Source organism: Terrapene carolina, unplaced genomic scaffold (assembly GCF_002925995.2).
Source record: "Terrapene carolina triunguis isolate 2854851 unplaced genomic scaffold, T_m_triunguis-2.0 Scaffold461, whole genome shotgun sequence".
Taxonomy (NCBI): domain Eukaryota; kingdom Metazoa; phylum Chordata; order Testudines; family Emydidae; genus Terrapene; species Terrapene triunguis.
This window is the reverse complement of record NW_020664812.1, coordinates 1869303-1883973: the sequence shown is the minus strand read 5'-3', so window position 1 is coordinate 1883973 and position 14671 is coordinate 1869303.

Sequence of the window (14671 nt, the reverse complement as noted above, 5' to 3'; positions counted from 1 at the left end):
CCCCTGGACCTGACCCACTGAGCCTGGTAACAGCCGCCCCCCAGAGCTGACCCATCCAGCCCAATACCCTGCCCCCAGGAGCTGACCCATCCAGCCCAGTACCCTGCCCCCTTACCACCCCCTAGACCCAACCCATCCAGCCTGGTAACACCCGCCCCCCCCGGAGCCAACCTTCCAGCCTAGTAACACCACCCCCCCTCCCCCCCCGCCCAGGAACCGACCCATCCAGCCCGGTACCCACACCCTCCCTGCCCCCAGACCTGACAAAACCAGTCCAGTACCCACCAGCTCCCTGCCCCTCGAGCCAACCCATCCAGCCTGGTACCCGCCTCCTCCCTGCCCCCTGGAGCTGACCCATCTAGCCTGGTAACACCTTGTTACAAAGCGGCCTTTGACGGGACACAACTGAGAGTATCAATTCAGGACAAATTGCTTAGAGCAGGGCTGGGTTTCCTTTACTACTAAGGCACAGCAAACCAGCCCAACAGAGAGGATTTCGGTTTCACCCCACTGGCTAACCAGAAGTCATACAAGCAATTCTCTCAGACACTCCAGTTTCCCAGTATCACCACCAGTGCAACTCCTTATGGGGACGAATGGTTATGAAAACCAACACCCCAGTAAAAGAAAAAAGGTTCTCCTGATCCCAAAGGCCCAAGCCCCAGACCCAGGTCAATATACCAGTTAGATCTCACCCACAAATCACAATATTGCCAATCCTTTAGAATCTAAAATCTAAAGGTTTATTCATAAAAAGAAAGAAATATAGATGAGAGTTAAAACTGGTTAAATGGAATCGATTACATACAGTAATGGCAAAGTTCTTGGTTCAGGCTTGTAGCAGTGATGGAATAAACTGCTGGCGTAAGTTAAGTCTCTGGAGTACAGCCACAGCTTGGATGGGTCATTCAGTCCTTTGTTCAGAGCTTCAGTTTGTAGCAAAGTTCCTCCAGAGGTAAGAAGCAGGATTGAAGAAAATGCAGGGGATGCAGCTGCCTTTTATAGTCTCTTGCCATGCGGCCTGTGCTTCCTGTTCAGCTTGGCTTAACAGTGAAATCCTTGTTGATCTTAAACACAAAAAAGAAGTTTACAAGAAGTGGAAGATTGGACAAATGACCAGGGAGGAGTATAAACATATTGCTCAGGCATGCAGGAGTGAAATCACACTTGGAGTTGCAGCTAGCAAGGGATATTAAGAGTAACAGGAAGGGTTTCTTCAGGTATGTTAGCAACAAGAAAAAGGTTAGGGAAAGTGTGGGCCCCTTACTGAATGAGAGAGGCAACCTAGTGACAGAGGATGTGGAAAAAGCTAATGTGCTCAATGCTTTTTTTGCCCCTGTCTTCACGAACAAGGTCAGCTCCCAGACTGAGCAGCACAGCATGGGGTGGAGGTGACCAGCCCTCTGTGGAGAAAAAAGTGGTTCGGGACTATTTAGAAAAACTGGACAAGCACAAGTCCATGGGGCCAGATGCGCTGCATCCAGGGTGCTAAAGGAGTTAGCGGATGTGATTGCAGAGCCATTGGCCATGGTGATCGGGGGAGGTCCCAGATGACTGGAAAAAGGCTAAGGTAGTGCCCATCTTTTAAAAAGGGAAGAAGGAGGATCCGGGGAACTACAGGCCAGTCAGCCTCACCTCAGTCCCTGGAAAAATCAAGGAGCAGGTCCTCAAGGAATCAATTCTGAAGCACTTAGAGGAGAAGAAAATGATCAGGAACAGTCAGCATGGATTCACCAAGGAGAAGTTGTGCCTGACTAACCTCATTGCCTTCTATGAGGAGATAACTGGGTCTGTGGATGAGGGGAAAGCAGTAGATCTGTTATTCCTTGACTTTAGCAAACCTTTTGATATGGTCTTCCACAGTATTCTTGTCGGCAAGTTAAAGAAGTATGTGCTGGATGAATGGACTATAAGGTGGATAAAAAGCTGGCTAGATTGTCGGGCTCAACGGGTAGCGATCAATGGCTCCATGTCTAGTTAGCAGCCGGTTTCAAGCAGAGTGCCCCAAGGGTCGGTCCTGGGGCCAGTTTTGTTCAATATCTTCATTAATGATCTGGAGGATGGCGTGGATTGCACCCTCAGCAAGTTTGTAGATGACACTAAACTGGGAGGAGTGGTAGATACGCTGGAGGGTAGGGATAGGATACAGAGGGACCTAGACAAGTTACAGGATTGGGCCAAAAGAAATCTGATGAGGTTCAACAAGGACAAGTGCAGAGTCCTACACTTATGATAGAAGAATCCCATGCACTGCTACAGACTAGGGACCAAGTGGCTAGGCAGCAGTTCTGCAGAAAAAGACCTAGGGGTTACAGTGGACGAGAAGCTGGATATGAGTCAACAGTGTGTCCTTGTTGCCAAGAAGGCTAACGGCATTTTGGGCTGTATAAGAAGGAGCATTGCCAGCAGATCGAGGGACGTGATCACTCCCCCCTATTCGGCATTAGTGCGGCCTCATCTGGAGTACTGTGTCCAGTTTTGGGCCCCACACTACAAGAAGGATGTGGAAAAATTGGAAAGAGTCCAGTGGAGGGCAACAAAAATGATTAGGGGGCTGGAGCTCTTGACTTATGAGGAGAGGCTGAGGAACTGGGTTTATTTAGTCTGCAGAAGAGAAGAATGAGGGGGGATTTGATAGCTGCTTTCAACTACCTGAAAGGGGGCTCCAAAGAGGATGGATCTAGACTGTTCTCAGTGGTACCAGATGACAGAAGAAGGAGTAATGGTCTCAAGTTGCAGTGGGGGAGGTTTAGGTTGGATATTAGGAATAACTTTTTCACTAGGAGGGTGGTGAAGCACTGGAATGGGTTACCTAGGGAGGTGGTGGAATCTCCTTCCTTAGATGCTTTTAAGGTCAGGCTTGACAAAGCCCTGGCTGGGATGATTTAGTTGGGGATTGGTCCTGCTTTGAGCAGGGGGTTGGACTAGATGCAGGAAGGGGTAGTGATCTGAGGGCTCGATGAGTCTCGGCAGTCTCTCCGTCACATTGTGAATTTTAGCTCCTGGCAAGCAGCAGACCTCTCGGTTTTCCCGGTCGGGGCGGCAGATAGATGACTCAGTCCCCCTGAGGGGGGAGTCCCCGACCACCACCACCCGCCTCCTTCTCTTGGGAGCGGTGGTCGTGGAACCCCCATCCCTAGGACAGTGCATCTCATGCCTTCCAATTGGTGGAGTCTCCTTCTGCTCCCTTCCCTCAGATGTATCATCTAGTCCACTCTCCGCATTAGTACCTGTGGAGAGAACATGAAAACAGTTGCTCACCTGTATCTGCATTGCTGGTACATGGACGCTCCTCTTTCTTCTTCTGGAGGTCACGTGCTGCCAAATTTCTTCACCGTCCCTCTGTCCCCTCTGCGCAACCTGCTCCGATTCTTCAGAACGTTGTGCCCGTAGAAGCATATCCTGATGTCTGTCCAGGAAATCTTCATTTTCTCTTATGCAATGCAGGGTCGATACTTGTTGCTCCAGACCTCGAACCTTCTCTTCCAATATGGAGACCAGCTTGAACTTTGTACAGACAAAGTCACTTCTGTCCTGTGGAAGAAAGACAACATTGCACAACCTGTGCAGGTTACAACAGCTGAACGCTCACCATCCATAGCACCTTCCTTCTAAGAGCTTCCTCAGCTGTTGCAGCAACTCACAGAAGCCCGTAAGATGAAAGCCTCAGTGGGCTCTCCCCAGGCAAACTCCTTCTGTTAGCCTCCACTGTTCGCCGCTCAGCTGGTTCGCTGCTGACTGCCTTTTTATAACAGTCAGGCCCACTCAAGGCCCACCTGGAACAAAGCACTCCCAGTTCACACTTTTCAAACAAACAATCAAACAATCAAGCACACGGTCAAACTGACAAACTGTCCCCGCAACAGACTCTCAGACACTCACCAATACAGCCTCCCAATGCAGCACTTAGCGTACCTCCTCTCAGACAGATCCCAGGCAAACTCCCTCTGTTAGCCCAGCGCCGTATTATTGCCTAGGCCGAGAAGGCCTAGGCCTAGGGCGGCAAACAGCTGTTTCAAGGGGCAGGGAGGGAGGGGGGAGGAGGGGGAACGCCACGCGCTGGGGGAAGAGGCGGGGCCGAGGATTTGGGGAAGGGATCCAATAGGGGAAGGGAGGGGGCGGAGTTGGGGCGGGGACTTTGGGGAGACGGTTGGAATGGGGGCGGGAAAAGGGCGGAGTTGGGGCGGGGTCAGGGCAGCAATTATTTCCCGGCCTAGGGGCGGCAAAATTATTAATCCGCCACTGTGTTAGCCTCCGCTGTTCGCTGTTCGACCTGACCCATCCAGCCTGGTAACACCTGCCCCCGGAGGCGACCCATCCAGGTCGGTACCCGTCCCCTTCCTGCCCCTCAGGATTGACCTATCCAGCCCAGTACTCACCCCCTCCTTATCCCCCAGAACCAATCTGTCCAGCCCAGTACCTGCCCCCCAGAGCCAACTAATCCAGCCCGGAACCCGCCCACTCCAGGCCCCACCCAACTCCCCAGAGCTGACCCATCCAGGCCAATACCCACCCCCTGCCTGCCCCCAAGAGCCAACCCCTCCACCCTGATACACGCCCCCTCCCTTCCCCCTGGATCTGACCCATTCAGCCCTGGCACCCGCCTCCTCCCTGACCCCGGGATCCGATCCATCCAGCCCGGTACCCGCCCCCTCCCTGCACCCCAGAGGTGACCAATCCAGCACGGCACTGGCACTGTCCCTGCCCCCCAGATCCGACCCAGCAAGCCTGGTAACTGCCCCCTCCCTACCCCCCCCAGGGCTGATCCCTCCAGACCGGTACCTGCCCCATCCCTGCCCCTCAGAGCCGACACATCTAGCATGGAACCCACCCCTCTCAGCTTCCCCAGAGCCGACCCATCCAGTCCAGTACCCACCCCCTCCCTGCCCCCCAGATCTGACCCAGCCAGCCAGAGCCGTAACTAACTATTTGCGCCCGAGGCAAGAATATAAAATTGCACCCTCCTCCCTCCATATAATTTCATAGTAGTTACTTTGTAAAAAAAAGAAAAATACATAAATAACAAGAATAATAATGATCATTTTTCAGCTTGGAAAAGAGGAGACTAAGGGGGGATATGATAGAGGATGTGGAGAAAGTGAATATGGGAATAAGTAAATAACTTTTCCTTAATACAAGAACTAGGGATCACCAAATGAAATTAATGGGCAGCAGGTTTAAAACAAATAAAAGGAAGTTCTTCTTCACACAGCGCAGAGTCAACCTGTGGAACTCCTTGCCTGAGGAGGTTGTGAAGGCTAGGACTATAACAGGGTTTAAAAGAGAACTGGATAAATTCATGGAGGTTAAGTCCATTAATGGCTATTAGCCAGGATGGGTAAAGAATGGTGTCCCTAGCCTCTATCTGTCAGAGGGTGGATGGCAGGAGAGAGATCACTTGATCATTACCTGTTAGATTCACTCCCTCTGGGGCACCTGGCATTGGCCACTGTCAGCAGACAGGATACTGGGCTGGATGGACCTTTGGTCTGACCCAGTACGGCCGTTCTTATGTTCTTAATAGAACGTTTATTTATTTTAATCATAAGTTCCGCGTACAAAATCAACTAATACATATAAGGTGTGCATCATAGTGCATGTAACATACTAGAACCCCTGCTGGCTCACTGCTCACCTCTTTGCCCACCCGCCGCTTGCCTCCGACTCGCCACTCGCCCCCCCCCAAGTATAAAGCCTCATTCAAAGCCCCAGGGGTCACTATATTACTGCACACAGCAGTCAATCAATGCAGTTGTAGATAAATCTCTGCATTATGCATTTTTGTATAACTTTTATATGACTTTGTATTGAACTTTGGTAACGTGTTATAGCGGGCCCCTAAGGTAATATAATTAAGGTAAAAGAAAAATGTCTTTTTGCTAGAAGTTAGAATAAGATCTTCCCCCTACTTTGTAATCAATTGCCCTGTTGTGTGAATAAGGAAGGCGTGGAAGGCAGCACATCCAGACAGCTGCAACCCTTGGAGAGGGGCTGGGAGCCAGACCAAGGACAATCAAACTTGTCAAGTGGGCTGACTAGAGAAGAGCAGAGGGGGTTAGAAGCACGCACCTTCCTTTGGGAACACCCTCTTTGCAGCATTGGGACAACCCCCAGCCCAGAGAAAAGCAGCAAAAAGGACCAACAGACACAGTCCCAGATTTTGAATCTGGGAGATTTGCCCCCTTCCAGCCACTGACTCCCCGCTCGCCTCCTCACACCCCCCCCCCCCAAGTATAAAGCCTCATTCAAAGACTCAGGGTGTCACTATATTAATGCACACAGCAGTCAATCAATGCAGTACCAAAAATTAAAATACTGAAAATGGATGCCCCCCTCCATCCACCGACTCGCTGCTCACCTCTTCACCCCCTCTCCAAGTATCAGAGGCGGCAGGTTTGTAGAAATTTTGGTGGTGCCCAGAACGCTCAGAGCCCACCCCTCCCCGAACTCTGCCCCCCACCTGCCTAAGGCTCTGCAAGGGAGTTTGGGTGGGGGGGAGGAGGTCTGGGGTGCAGGCCCTGGGTTGGGGCAGGGGATTGGGGTGTAGGACGGTTGAGAGGTTGGGCTCTGGGATGGAGTTTGGGTGCTGGGTGCAGGCTCCAGGCTGGGGCACGGAGTGGGGTGCAGGATGGGTGGAGGGGTGCAGACTCTGGGAGGGAGTGCGGAAGGCTGGTGCAGGCTCTGGGACAGAGTTTGGGGGCCGGAGAGGGGGTGTGGGCTCTGGGAGGAGGTGGTGGGTGCTGGGGGGGAGGGGGCTGCCATCACATGTGGCTTCCTTCCTCCCCTGCTGCCCCTCGCCATAGCCTCACTGGGGATGGGGGATGGGGCTGCCCCTTGCCCAGTGTTTGCAGGAATGGTGGCTGGGGGGTGGGGGGGGGCGGATCACAGGGTCAAACACTCACCGAAGCCCCAGCAGCTGCTCAGGTGAGTGAGGTCCACTCCAGATGATCCTGTCTCCCACCGGAAGTCCCCTTGGTGTCTCCTCCAGGTGGGTGCCGGGGGAGGGGAGGGCTGCAAATCACGTGTGTGCCTCCTCCCCCTCCTGACCTGCAGCAGCCGGCTGCCTCCGCTGGCGGCCCGCATCTGTTGCCATAGGCAGCAGCAGCAGCCGGGAGAGCCGCGCGCAGCTTTCGTTCCGGCAGAGGCTCCGGGGCTTTTCTGTGCCCCTCAGCTTTGTGCTCCCGAGGCAAGTGCCTCACTCGCCTCGCCCTTCTTACGGCACCTGCCACCTCCCTGCCGAGCCAGAGTCGATCCATTTAGTCCGATACCCACCCCCTCCCTGCCCCCCCCCGTCAGAACAATCCAGACCACTACCCGGCCGCTCCCTGCCCCCAGGCCCGGACCCATCCAGCCCCTCAGAGCCGACACATCTAGCGTAGAACCTGCCCCCTCCCCATTCTCTGGACCCAGCCCATCCAGCCTGGTACACACCCCTCTCAGCTCCCCCCAGAGCTGACCCAGCCAGGCCAGTACAGCCCCCTCTCTGCCCCCCCGGAGCCAACCCAGCCAGCCCGATACCCACTGTCACAGAGGTCACAGGCTCAGTGCTCTGGAACTGCTCTGAATCAAACCCAGGCAGGACCCTCTTTAGTGTGACTCCCCTCAGGGCACACTCTGCTGGGGAAGCCTCCTTGGCTTCAACGCCTCCCGGGACCAACCTCGGAGCGTTCAGCAGCCCTGTTCTCACCGTGAGCTCCCGAAGGGCCCTGCTCCCCAAACTCACAGTCAGCTGTGACTCTCAGCCAGCGTTGTAAAACAGAAGGTTTATTAGTCAACAGGAGCACAGCGTAGAACAGAGCTTGTTAGCACAGGAATCAGGGACTTTCAGCAAAGTCCATCTTGGGGAGGGCATCCAGAGCCCAGGGCCCTGGAACCCTTTCCCCCCTGAGTCCCCAACCACAGCCTGACTCGTTTCCACCAGCCAAGCCTCAGTCACTCTCTAGCCCCTTCTCTGGCCTTTGTCTCTTTCCTGGGCAAAGAGGCCACCTGATCTCTTTGTTCTCCAGCACCTTCAGTTGGCACCTTGCAGGGGAGGGGCCCAGCCATCAGTTGCCAGGAGACAGGGTGTCGGCCATTCTTTGTGAAGATGGCATCACACCTGCAACAATCACACACCCTTATCCCACCACCTAGAAACTGAGGCACCCACACAGAATTCAGAGAAAACATTAAGAATATTCCCACTTTGTCACACCCCTCTAATCTGGTACCCTCCCCTCCCTGCCCCGTGGAGCTGATCCATCCAGCCCAGCACCCACCCCCCCAGAGTTAACCCGTCCAGCCCAGTACCTGCTCACTCCCTGGCCCCCCGGATCTGACCCATCCAGCCTGGTGTGATGAAGTTGAGGATTTTTGTAGTGGTTTACATAAATAGTGTGTGCGCTCCTCAGTTTCCCTGTGTGCTGCATGTTTAACAAGGTGTTGGGAAAGGGTTTGCTGTTGCAGAGGACCAGGTGTGACCTCGCCCGGCAGCTGGGACCCCCGGACAACTGCCTGGAGATGGGGAACCCTAACAACTGGTGACCTGGTGACTAAGAGGCCCACCCCAGCTTGGCAGTCAGCTGGTTCTGGCCAGTGGGAGGACAAAGGGCTGAGGAGAGAGGACCCCGGTGACCCGACCAACCAGTTCCAGCCAGAGGGGAACAAAGGACTGAAGAGAGAGGGCCCCAGCGACCTGTTTACCTGGGATGGAAGACAAAGGACAGGGGAGGAGCTTGTTGCAGGCACAGTGTGCCCGAGGCAAAGCAACAGCGAAGGTTCGTGGCCCGGTGTGCTTCGCGCCAATAAACACACCAGGTGGAGAAGCAAACAAAGTTTATTTGAGATCTCAAAGCGGTGCAAGGAGACTGGCACGTCTCAAATCAAGCACACTAACAGAAACAGTTTTTTTTCCTTTATACCTTTACAGTCAAGCCTCACCCCCCCCTTCCCCCGCTACCCCTCCCTTCCCTCCCCCCATTCCTCTCTCTCTACCCCTCCCATCCCTGGTAACAATTACTAAGCAAATAGCAATTACATTTAAGCAGTTAGTTTATGTTGGCAGCTATAAGTTCAGCTCGTTAGTAACACTTCTTGAACTACTATCTTGTCCCGTTCCTTTGATTTATTATCTTTCCTTCGGCCAGAGGTATGCAGGCCTCATTATTACCGCTTGGTACTGCGAAGGGGGGTTTACCACTGATATCAGGCTGCTTACACATTCCGCTTGCACCTGGCTTTTGAGGTCGATTAGAGTTTAAACATGGAAGGAGTTTGGTTCAGGCCTAGTGCAGGAAGGCTTCATTGACACTTGTGATTTTCCACCCTCCTGAGTCACCTGGGGTGATGGTGATGCCTGGTGACGTCAACAAGCTGTTGGGGCCGGTGATATCGGATGCCCAACTGGAAAGCACAGGTCTCTGGACTGGAGAGAGGGAGCAGGCAGAGCCTACCTGGATGCAGGAGATACTTAGATGTACTGTACTGAGCGAGGCCAGGCCCTGAGAGGTTCCTGTGCTGTGTTCCTCCTGTTTTATACGGCTTAGAGTCGCTCGGGTCTAGAGAACAGGATGGCATTATTCCCTCTGGGAGTGGAGGCCCCGGGGGTCCAGAGGCGTGCTAAGGCTCAGAGAGGTGTGGTTCCAGGCGGTGGAGGGGCTTAACCCCCGAGAGTGGACCCTCGAGAAAGGCTGTCACATTGAAGGGGGTTTCCCACAGGGACTGTACGGGGCCAGGAGTGGGTATGACCTGTGAGTCCATGACACCCAGTACCCGCCCCCTCCCTGCCCCCTGGAGCCAACCCAACCAGCCCATTATCCCTCTCCTCTTTGCCCCTTGCCTCAGACCCCTGAGCCCATCCCGAGCCGCATCCTCCGTTAGGGGTTGTGTCACATGCATCACTCTTGGGCTCTCCAGGCTGCAGTGTCCAGCCCCACATGTTCCAGACTCATGAGTGCGGCTCTCCAGAACCCATGAGTGTCTGTAGAGACACGAGCTGCGTATTGGCCACCTGCTGGCTGAGGTGCTGTGGGGAAGGCTAGAAACTCCCTTGTTCTTGGCAAGCCCGAACCATCCCAGAGCCCCGGAACTCCTGTTGCTGGGGCTTTAAGGAAAACAATAACTGTCACAAGACTGCTGACGAAATCCTGAGAGTTGGGAACCCGACAGCTGCAGCTTTCTGCTCTCTGGGTTGCCCAAGGCCTGGCCACTCTGGGTCTGGCCACCTAAAAACCCCGCCTGCCCTTCCCCCACCAGCTGGGAGCCCTGGCAGATGCTGCAGGGGCACGACCCCCTCTGGAGGTACACATCTCCCTCACGGTCCCACAGGTGAACTCGCTGGAGGGAGCACCCAGCGTGGAGCAGAGGGCTGGAGGGTCAAGGTTCGGTCCCAGGGGGTGGAGAAGCCAAGTGGCTTCCCCTGGTAACAGTGCAAGAGCCTAAGGGAGGCTGGCCCGTGGATGTCCCCGCCCTGGGCACCGGGCCTGTGGAGCCAAGACAAGGGTGTTAAGATGTTGATGCAGTGGGGTCTGAACAACAGAAAGCTGGGGGCAGGGCAAGAGAGAAGGCTTAAAGGGGGGGCAGGACTCCTGGGTTCTGTTCCTTCTAGAGCTGAATAGTTCCCACAAGTGCTTGACCCCACTACTCTCCCAGAGCCAGGGCTAGAACCCAGGGTCCTTGCGCCCAGCCCCCGTGCTCTAATCACTAGACCCCACTCCCCTCCCAGCTCCAGGGAGAGAACCCAGGAGTCCTGACATCACCAACACCCTACCACACTTTCAGCGCCACACAACACTTCACAGGGATGGTGTAGTAGTAGGATTTTATGTTTGTATTTTGTATAATTTAGAATGAAGGATAAAGAATAATAATGTAGCATATATTAAATGTATTGGCGTATGATTTAACCATATCCTGCCAGCCACTCTTTTTGAATAGCAGAAAGGAATGGCCTAATGGGCCACTGGTAGAGATGCATCAGCCAGAATCTGTGTCTGAGCTGATTTGAAGGCAGTAACAGATCTTTTAGGGTCACCACTTTGTTGTAGGTTTAGCATTTTAAAATAAGTAAAAGAATGCCATGATTGTTTTTCTTTTGCACTGCAACTTGATGTTCCTGTTCAAATGTTCTGTGTAAATCAATTCTGTTTTGTGTGTGAATGAGGAAGATAAGTGTGAAGGCCATCACCTAACCGAGGACAGACGCAAGGGCGCCAGAAGATTGCAACACGCCCCTACTGAAATGTCAAAAGAGGGCAGATTGACGACTCTAAAGATGAGACAGGCACCTATCAATGGGGACAAGATAGCTGTGATCATAACCAGCATGGGGTAACTCCCTGAGAGACTTGATGAAAGAACAAGATAAAGGATGAGAAGGACAATTTAAGAAAACAAGCTCTCGTCAAACAACAGTTGATTACAGCATGATGGTGCAAAACTCATTGGTCCCAATGAAGGAGAATCACTATATAAACAGGGTGCCTTGCCATGAAACTTTGGGTTCGTCCTGCCAAGACTTCCCTGGAGCATCGTGTTGCGACCAACAGAACCCGGCTCCTCCCTACCCATGATCAACGTAGCTGGCCACTAGATTGATCCGGCTCTGGACTGGTAACTATAACATCAACTGACAGGACTGTGTGTGTGTGTGTGTGTGTGTGTGTGTGTGTGTGCGCTAATTGTTGTATCTTCAATAAACGTGGCATATTGCCTTTTCCCCTGTGTGCTTCTTATAAGGATAACAATAGCTCACCTGGAGCTGGGATGCAGCCACCTCTGGAGTGGGGCATCTGGGGAACAGCCGCCCACACATTTAGGACAGGAAGTGGACCCTGTCCCCAAGTGGGCCGCTTCAGAGAAGGCTGAACATGTCCCTGGGGCTAGGATAGTGTGAGTACATGTGGGTTCACGGCATGGTTGTTTGGGGAAGAGCCAGGGAATATCTGAGAGGTTGGAGGGAAGGAGGGGGAAAATCTTTGTGCATCAGCAAATTTGCTCCAGGACCAGGTCAGCTCAGCTCCCCCCACACACACATACTCTAAATGGATCCCCCGGCGGTTAGCAGAGGCAGCCTCTTGGCCTCTGGGGGAGATGGTCTCCTTGGGTCCCCAGATGCTGGGGACCCAGGAAGAAAAGAAAGGGAATAATAGCAGATAGGGACAGAGCAGGAGAGACAGACCCCCTGCCCCAGAGCTGGGGAGAGAACCCAGGAGTCCTGGCTCCCAGCCCCCCCTGTTCTAACCCACTAGGTCCCACTCCCCTCCCAGAGCCAGGACCACATCCCAGATGGGTTCCTGTCACAGCTGTAGCTGGAGATGCTTTTCATACCCCATTTCCCAACTTGAGGCGGAGCTAATGGCAGTGGGTGGAGCCATCTTAGCCCCGCTCCTATAGCACTGTTGCCCTGTGGCTGTGTTTCTCAGAGCGGATGGGGTCAGTGCTGGCTACGTAGGGGTGCTAAGGGGGCAGCTGAGGTTTTGGGGTGTACAAGTTAGGGGGCAGCCCCCTGACACAATGGCTGTCTTCCAATAGAGGATGCTGGCCCCATGGGGGGGGGTCCAGCCCCCTCAGTATGGGGGGGGCACACAGGAGACAGCAGGCCACCTACCCCCCTCTGCCTTAGTGGGGGGTTGTGCTGTTCTGGCCATGGGGGCTCAGCATGGGGGAGTGGGAGGGGGAGTGGCTGGCTGGGCCTGCTCTCTTAGGCGGTTGGGGAAGGGCTTTGATGGGGGTTGTGGGGGTGGAGCTGGAGGGGCCCTGGGCGGGCTGGTTTATCCCCATAGCCCAACTAGACTTCCTGGCCTGGGTCTCCATAACCCAGGCAGCAGCCAACTGTCTAATCGCACAAACCCAAACACCCTTGTCCCTTCCCCTGCGCCGCCCTTCCTCAGAGACCCCGTCCCCTCCCTCCATCGCTCACTCTCCTCCAAGCTCACTCACTTTCACCGGGCTGGGACAGGGGGTTGGGGTGTGGGAGGGGGTGCAGGCTCTGGGTTGGGGGGGTGAGGATGAGAAGTTTGGAGTGTGGGAGGGGGCTCTGGGCTGAGCCTGGGGCAGGGGGTTGGGGTGCAGAAATGGGTTTGGGGTGCAGGCTCTGGGAGGGAGTTTGGGTATGGGAGGAGGCTCAGGGCTGGGGCAGGGGGTTGGGGTGCAGGAAGGGTCTCGGGGTGCTGGTTCTGGGAGGGAGTTTGGGTGAAGAAGGGGGCTCAGGGCTGGAGCAGGGGGTTGGGGTGTAGGAGGGGGTTCAGGGCGCAGGCTCCAGCCGGGCGACACTTACCTTGGGTGGCTCCTGGAAGTGGCAGCATGTCCAGCAGCGGCTCCTAGGCTCACGGGTGGCCAAACAGCTCTATGCGCTGGCCCTGCCTGCAAGCACCGCCCTCGGAACTCCCATTGGCCGTGGTTCCTCGTTCCCGGCTAATGGGAGCTGTGGAGTCGGTGCTCGAGGCGGGGGCAGCGCGTGGAGACCACCTGGCCGCACCTTCTCCTAGAAGCCACTGCTGGACATTCAGGCTGCTTCTGGGAGCGGCATGGAGCCAGGGCAGAGGGGAGCCTGCCTTAGCCCAGCTGCGCTGCTGGACTTTTAGAGCCTAAAATCTCCCGGTTTGGCTTCAGTAGCCTTCGGGAAATCGAGCCCGATTCCGGGAGACTCCCGGCCAAACCGGGAGGGTTGGCGATCCTAAGCCAGCCCCCGGTCTAGCTGCTGCCCCTGTGGTCTCTGTCCCTGGCAGGGGCCTGGTGGGATCTGTGATGGCACGGTCATGACTGGCGGCAGCCAGGTACTCTTGCCCAGCCTTGTTGCTCTGGCCACCATCCCTTATTGCCGGCCTCCTGGTCTGGCAGCTGCTCTGGGAGTACCTGGAGCAGAGGGGCTAGGAGCCAGGACTCATGAGTTCTCTCCCTGGCTCTGGGAGGGGGGTGGGGTCTAGTGGTTAATTCGGGGGTCGGGCTGGGGCACTGGCCAGGGTCTACTGGTTTGAGGAAAGGGGTATGGAGGGTGTCATGGGGGGGCTACTTGGTTGGTGGTGGTCAGAGGATCCCTGTGAGATGGGGGCGCTGTGGGAAGCAGCTGCCTGTGCTTGGTCCCCTACCTAACCCCATCGCTCTGTCTCCTGCCCTCCCAGTTAAACCTGCCCCAGATGCTGCGGTTCCTAGCCCCATGGCTCCTCCTGACTGGCCCCCCTGCTGTACAGCGGCCGGTTAACCCTTTCCGAGCTGGGCTACTCCCCGGAGCTGGAGGAACCTGGGTCGGCCACCTTTCGGGGGCTGGCAGACTTCATGGGAAAGCTGGTGAGCCGCACTCCCTGCTCCCTCTGCCCACCCGGGGGGGGGGCCCTGGGCCCCCTCTGGCCCAAGCATCTGGGGACCCAAGGAGACCATCTCCCCCAGAGGCCAGGTTGTCTTGCCAGGGCTTGGCTGTAGCAAGGACCCTTAGCCTGCAGGGAGAGGCTGCCAGTAGGGGGCGCCACCAACCCACATGTCCTACTGTGCACCAGAAAGGGGGGTCCAGGGGATTAGAGCAGGGGGTCTGGGAGCCAGGACTCCTGGGTTCTATCTCCAGCGCTGAGGATGGAATCTAACCCATTTTCCATCTTGTTCCCAGTTGAATGATCCCTACAGCAGAGTCTCTGGTCTATCTAACTCAGGGGTGTGACGGAGCAGGGAGCGGGGCAGATTTGACCTGGGAAGGTTGCAG